Raw genomic sequence first — 7,299 nt, 5'->3', positions numbered from 1 at the left:
GCGCTGCTGTAGTAGATTTCTATGTTAGTGTTATGTGCTGGCGGCCATGTCGGCCATTGAGGTCTGCAGGGCGGAGAACATTTCCCAACATCACGGCTCCAGTTTGAGGGAATGCTTCGTTCGTTGATATTGCAGTGCCGTCCCATGGCGTTGTAATGGTGACGTCGCCTGAAAGAGGGTGTGATAGACCGAGGGCAGGCGTCACTATGGTGGCCAGTGAAGACGGGGTAGTCTGACGTTTTTCGGCGGCGAGACGGTCAACTGTGGTAGATGCCCCTTTGCGTCCCTGATCTTGAATGGGTCACTGGGCCCTGGGCGGATGTACAGTGTTACGCGTGGTGCAGACTTCTTGTGCGTTTTTCGAGGAGGCATTGTCAATGTTGGCACATAGTAAGATAGAATAAAGCAGTGAATGGAGGGCTGGATAATGGAAAAGACGAGTGGCAGGGAGTATTGTAATAGCGTGGCAGGCAGTCTATGGCCTAAAATGAGTGAACCTGGACCAGGAGCTTGAAACAAGGCTGGGGTCAAGTGCCATGTGCAAAATGGGTAGCTAGATAGCGGGTACCAAGATGTCTACATCAGCAATGCATATTGACTTCGGGATAGGTTTGTTCTCCCGGCGGCCTAGCTCCGTGGACTTACAAACTAGATTTGTGTTAACACACAATTCCTTATTTTGTTCAGAAAAAAATATTTACATACTAGCATGTACTGTAGAATGTGACCAATCACGTACAATTCGGGGCTTTGTCAACCGAAATATAATTAGTTAAGATCATTTAGCTCTCGGTTTTTTTGTGAAATGCGAGTAGTTTTGTTAACATTACCGAGTCCCACATCTGCTTCCAAAGGTTCAATACTAGAATGCTGAGAATTGGACAGGATTCCAGCGGCTGGGAGACATGGACTGCCTTGACATCTACGGAGATTCCTGAAAGCTTTTACAGGATGTTCCATTATAATGAATGCTTTATGAAGTCCTAATTGACAGAATGTCGCAATGAAATGTAAGTTTCATGTGATAACTTTTAAGTTTCATAATTATCCGACTGTCCTGACAACGTAAGGGCGATCCTATTGTCTCTGCCTGCAGCCTCCTGGTAGGACAAACCTTTGCATTTAGGAATTGAAGCTGTGCTTTTAGGCTATTTATCGTTCACCGTTGACTTATTGTCGAAAGGGAAAGGGAAAGAATGATATTAAAGAGAAGTCAAGACAATAAAATGCATTGAAATTGAAAAGCAAATCTTACATTACTTTTGAGAAGAGTCTGCCATTATATTGAATATTATGTTAAATCTTTCCGTTTCATGAAGGTATCTTGGGTTTGGCCATATGCACGGCAGTCGTCAATGGCGAAGTAGCTTGATATGATAATCCGAAGCATATATGGACATCCAAGCCACACATTGCTGCCATGCGTTTGACACAGACAAATAATCCCTCCTATTTAACAGCTAAAATCTGACATACAAATGATGCGGTGACTAAGGTCAGCGCGATTCTAAGCCAAAGACACAAGTTTTCGATTCATGACAACTTAACTTATGAAATATTCTCATCATTCTTATCAAATGCGAGTAGCATTTCTTCAACAATATTCCCTTGAAGTAACGTTGTGTATGATACTTGTTTGCTTAAGCTAAAGACGATAATGAGAGGGGGCGGTGTTCAAGTAGACGTAAGTAGCTCAAGTAGACGCAGATTGAGTCAACGACTTTTCAAACTAAGGCTCAGTGGTCATAGTGAAAGTCATTTTGATGGTAACAGCGAAACTATACTTAAATGACTATTGTTTGGTACCAGTTCATTTTCTAAACATTGAGATAATAATATGAGGAATTCAAATTCTCAAAGAAGGCTTTATTGTTCAACTTCTGTAGGACAGAAATAGCGAGAAAAACGGAAACAAATGATATATTTTGATACGGGTAACCACGTATTTTTGATAAAAACTAGTATAATCGCATTCATGAACGAGAAATGTACTACTGATTTTTATACTTTGGATGCAATGAAAAACAACATTTTAGCCGTACTTTCCACTTTTAAACGTAGCCTTAATAATCAATAATGCCTATAGCTGCAGTTAATAGAAAGTTATTGAATGGATATGTATACCTTGTGAGCTGCAACAGCCAGCAACATGCCAAAATTACACCAAGAAGATATTTCATCCTTTGAAGTAACGTGAAGACAGTTATTGAATTAGTCTTGTCGAGCGCTGAACGCAAAATGCTGCAGGGACCTTGTACTGGGCTTTTTAGCACATACTTTTAGTCAACCTAGATATATGCACCTGCCAATACAATATAGCCATTGTCTAGAATTCCTTTGTAAGACCAACGGATCGAATGATATCAATCATGTTGTCAGTAAAGGTTCTTGTTGGGTAGTCATTTTTTACAGAATGTAAAGGGTTTACAAGACAGTGACAGAGACACTCTTTGTAGGTGAAAAGACAGCCAAAAGATTTACAGTTGTTTACCACAGTCGAGACACCTAATTAAGGAAGTGATTTACGGGCATAAAATGTACCTGAAAGGTTTAGTTGTTTACTATCACTATTGGGACACCTGGAAGAGTGATATATTTAAGGCACAAAAGTATTCATAGGATTTACGGGTATTTACCACGAGAGGTAAAGTATGGTGATTTCCAAACAGACATCTGAACGCCGACCTTAATTGCAAGAACAGCAATCTGGATAATTAGATTTTGATTGAAAATCAGGGGATGGGGATCTTTTGAGCGAACGTCGGTCGTGCATTGTTCACATGGGTCTGTTTACCTCGTCCGGTGCATCAATAGTTAACAAGAATTGTACCAACACTGAACTTGACTTTGACGGCATGAGAGTTCACTTCAGAAAAGGTACAGCGTCATTCTTTGAGAGTGAGAATTTTTGCAATATACAGAGTTTTCAATATGGTTCGAACTCACGACATACGGTATCCAGCAACCCAGCGGAGAAGCAACAGACAGCACCACTCTGGCACTCGGCCATATCCCCCTCTAAAAAAGAGCGGTTCAATAACCGGCTAAATTGTTACATTTTTCTGACTGCGACCTCTGAACACATCGTCAAATTCAATGACTCTCAAGCTCGCATACTTAATATCACCCATCTTACTCTCAAACTTTATCAGTTCGATGAATACATCGCTTTACCGGGAAAGACAGCCTCAGGGATAATTCTGTCCAGCAGCAGAGCTATCAACCCAGGGTAGAAAATACGGTGGTTTCAATATGGTTCGAACTCACAACATACGGTATCCAGTCACCCAGCTGGGAAGCAACAGACAGAACCGCTAGGCCAAATCCCCACTCTAGAATAAAGACTGGTTCAAAAACCGGCTAAGTTGTTACATTTTTCTGACTGCGACCCCTCTTAACTTTGTAAAATTTAGAAACACTCACGCTCCCACACTAACTATTACCCATCGCACACTCAAAATTTATCAGATCAATGAATACACGAATCAAGGTTTAACCCTTTTGAAACCTGTGACACTGACACGGTTGTGATATTTCGTCAGCCACGAATTCGTCTCACTTGTAACATTGCGTGAAAGCTGTTCAGTATTAACGCATCATTTCTAGATTTCTAATTTTTACGTAACATTCAACAGCCGCTCATTTATTTTGGGTTTAGCTCATTTACTCCTTTCCAACTTTTAACGGCTAAAAAAATGAGAAAACAAGGGAATCCTACAGGATTACATTTTTTATAGTGTTTAAATTCCAAATGTGTATTTCCTGTGATCCTGGGCATGAAGAATCCATTTTCGTCCCTTTAGATTGACAATTTGAGCAGTTAAGGTTACCTTTGTAAAATGCGTCTTGAAATTTTGCAAACGTCATCGCCATTTATTGCATTAACAAATAACTTTAAAAATCTTTTTGGGAAAATATACTTTTTTGCATACTGCATCACAATACTGCCTTCACCATCATTAAATAAATTATTTCGTATCATATCCATTATTCTGGGCTTTACTTTCATATTATTTTCATGAGATCCTGACTTAAGGTGATTTTAGTCAGATATTTTCAAGCCAAAGCAACCGACTGAAGCAAAGGTAGAAGTAATTTTTATATTCTATCATGCTAACTTCAGGTGATTTTAGTCAGGTGTTTTCTGGCGAAAACAACCGACTACAGCCAAAGTCTATAAGTCTCTGTTTACTAGGGTTTAGATTCTGGTGACACCAGCTCCTTCAAATGTCATGTTGAAAACACTGGTCTCTAGTTAAATGAATGTCTATTGCAAAAGAGTAACTAAAACTGAGGCACCTTCATGGTTCATGAAAAATTATGTTTTATATTTTTTTAATTTCAATGATTAATTTTGGCTGAAAATAAGTATAAGCATGTTTCAATATCTTGTAGGGAGAAGAAACTTAATTTTTATCGATAAGTTATCTTTATGTGTATTTGAAAGTTAAAATCAAACTGTTGAAGGCTTATCAGATGTAGAAGGGTAGGTGCTTGGTCAGTTTGGTTAAATTTTTAATTGTATGCATTTCAATTTGAACGTATGGATATTAGTTTGACTGGAATAACAAAACTGAAAACACTGTTACCTTTTATGAACATTTTATTTTGAATAAAAACATGATAATACTTACCGTATTAGCATGGATTAATGTCTGTATTATAGCTGAAGAGTGCATATACAGATGAATACAGTCAAGAATCCATTTTTGTATTCAGCAAGCCTGTATTCATGTGGATTCATGTGAATTCACGTGTATTATACTATAATACAGACAACTCATTAATGTGTATTTATCTGTATTATTGCGTTTTCATGCAGTGTTATTTTGAAAAATACAATTACAGTTTCATTGCAGGGACAATAGCAAATGGTAAAAAGTTACAGCTACTGTAGCTTTAAAAGCTAATTTATGAAAATAGATAGGAAAGTTAAAAATTACCACTGAAAATAAATGTTACCAGGGTCCCTAATCATTTACCAGTATTCTTAATACATTGTACTTAGCATAAATACTGCTAGTGGTCAGATACAAAGATAACGTACAGACAGCCAACCAACTCTTTCTATGGAAAGCGAAGCAAAGGACCAGTCAATTATTGGATGAAATAAAAAAAAAATACTTCATTAACACTGAGAACACATTTTAATTTTTTGTTTTATCCAATGAAAATACAACAATATTAACAATAAACTTGAAGTTGTTACTTGTTATTAAGTTTTTGGAAATCATTCGAAGGGATTTTATACATTTTGTACGGAGGACTTCGCCAGAAATATGTCAGAACAAGTCATTTACAATGACACAGTCCCCACTTGTCAATGGGTACTTAATTACAAGTCCTCTGAGAGGATCTTATTCATTGATTAGGTCTGTGATGAAAAATACTGCGATACAGATGGGGCTTAGGTGCTAGAAATGAGTTCCATGGTGGTGAAAACATAAAACCATTTTAAGCTGCCATACTAATTACAAAAGGTCATTAAAATGAATCAATTAGTACTTAATCGACAGGATGCTGCCAAACATTTTTGCATCCTATCCTAACACTGACAGACTATCACCGGTACCATATTTCATAAAGTTTGATGCAGTACCTTGGACATTCACTCTAAAAACAAAAATCCATCATGCAAATGCAAACTAGCAATTAATTTATATGATACCACTAAGTGTCATTAATTTGTATTTACAACACTATGAGATCAACATCTGTACCAAGTTTCATCAAATTTAACGCAGTATTTGTGGATATATCACTCTAATTAGGAAAGTTCATTACATATGCAATTACAAATAAATTAACCCGACACTGATAAATGTCTTTTTTAAAGTAATGTGAGCTTAACATCTGTACCAAGTTTCATGAAATTTGATGCAGTATTTCTTCACATATCAGACTAATAACGAAAATTCAAGAATTGACATGATACTGCTACATGCCGTTAAATAAATTGATGTGCATATATGACATAGGTCAATGTCCTTGTGCCAACTTTGAATGATACTGGTGGAAATATGTCTGAGTACTTATAGCTCCGTATATGAAACATGGGGCCCGGGGGCACCAACGTCCTTTGTACCTCCTTACTGTTTATTATTTGCCATAAAAGTGAAATTTGGCAAAAAGTCAAATTGTTTGGACATAAATGAAAGTTATTTGAATCGGTTGGTTACTGCTCCAGCATAAGTTCAAGTGTGGATTCTAAGTATCAACAGCCTTGATATGTGTGAAAGTGAATTAAGAATAAGAGATGGGACTCAATAGGATCAACAATTACGGTGAACTTATACAATACAGAAGGGGAGAAAATTTAGCCACAAAATATTGTAATATAATGGACAATGGCTAATCTATAAATCAAATTACTTAAAGTGGATTGTTGGCATTGATTACACATGTATTTATTGTCCATCAAATAGAAAATAAATTTGGGATATTGACTAAAACACATTTGCTTGTTACACTCACCACACTTGTACTTAGTATTTGGAGTGTACACCTATCTACAATACAATGATAAAAGGTTTGGACTCTGTAGGTCAATAGTGCATCTTTGATGTATGATACTAAATAAGCTTACCCCTCAAGTATGTATAGGCCAAAAACAATATTTAATTTTGAATTACAAAGTGCAGGGAAGGACATACAATACGGTGAAAATCAAACTAAATATAAAAACTGAATATACAAATTATATGGAAATGTTGTTTTACAGTCATGAGTATCTGGTGTGTGCCAAGAGACAAATATTAAAATTGGACAGTATCATCCTGACCACAGTTTGTCGGTACAAAATATTATGCTATTCACGATAGTTATAGCTTGCATTTTGTTTACAGTAGAACTGAGTTTTACATGTAAAATAATCGCAATCATACCAATCCAAGATAACTTTCTCGTAAACTGTAAATTCTGGCTTCTGGCAGCTCAAACGTCGCAATACTACATTTTTTGATCTGATACGGAGTGACTTGCACACATATGCAATATGCAGTGACAGTCGATATATTCATAGTAAGAGTCTACTACATTCAAGCATAGTGATGTTGACAACTACATGCATGCCAGTGCACGATTTCAAGTAGCCACGAGGAAATTCTAATGGTCTTTTAGTGGAAATATAGGTATTAAACAACAGTGAAACAAACAATATTAGTTATCGTGACCGTGCTAAAGTGCAATCTCGGATCATGTATGATCTGATGATCCTGCCAAATTGCCACGTCGGATTATGTGATTCTGAAGTGCGCGTACTTCCTTAGTAAATCGGTCAACATAAGCACGCACTGTCTT

This window comes from Ptychodera flava, chromosome 14 (genome assembly GCF_041260155.1).
Source record: "Ptychodera flava strain L36383 chromosome 14, AS_Pfla_20210202, whole genome shotgun sequence".
Classification (NCBI taxonomy): Eukaryota; Metazoa; Hemichordata; class Enteropneusta; family Ptychoderidae; genus Ptychodera; species Ptychodera flava.
The sequence above is the reverse complement of the archived record's forward strand: the minus strand, read 5'-3'. Positions refer to the sequence as shown.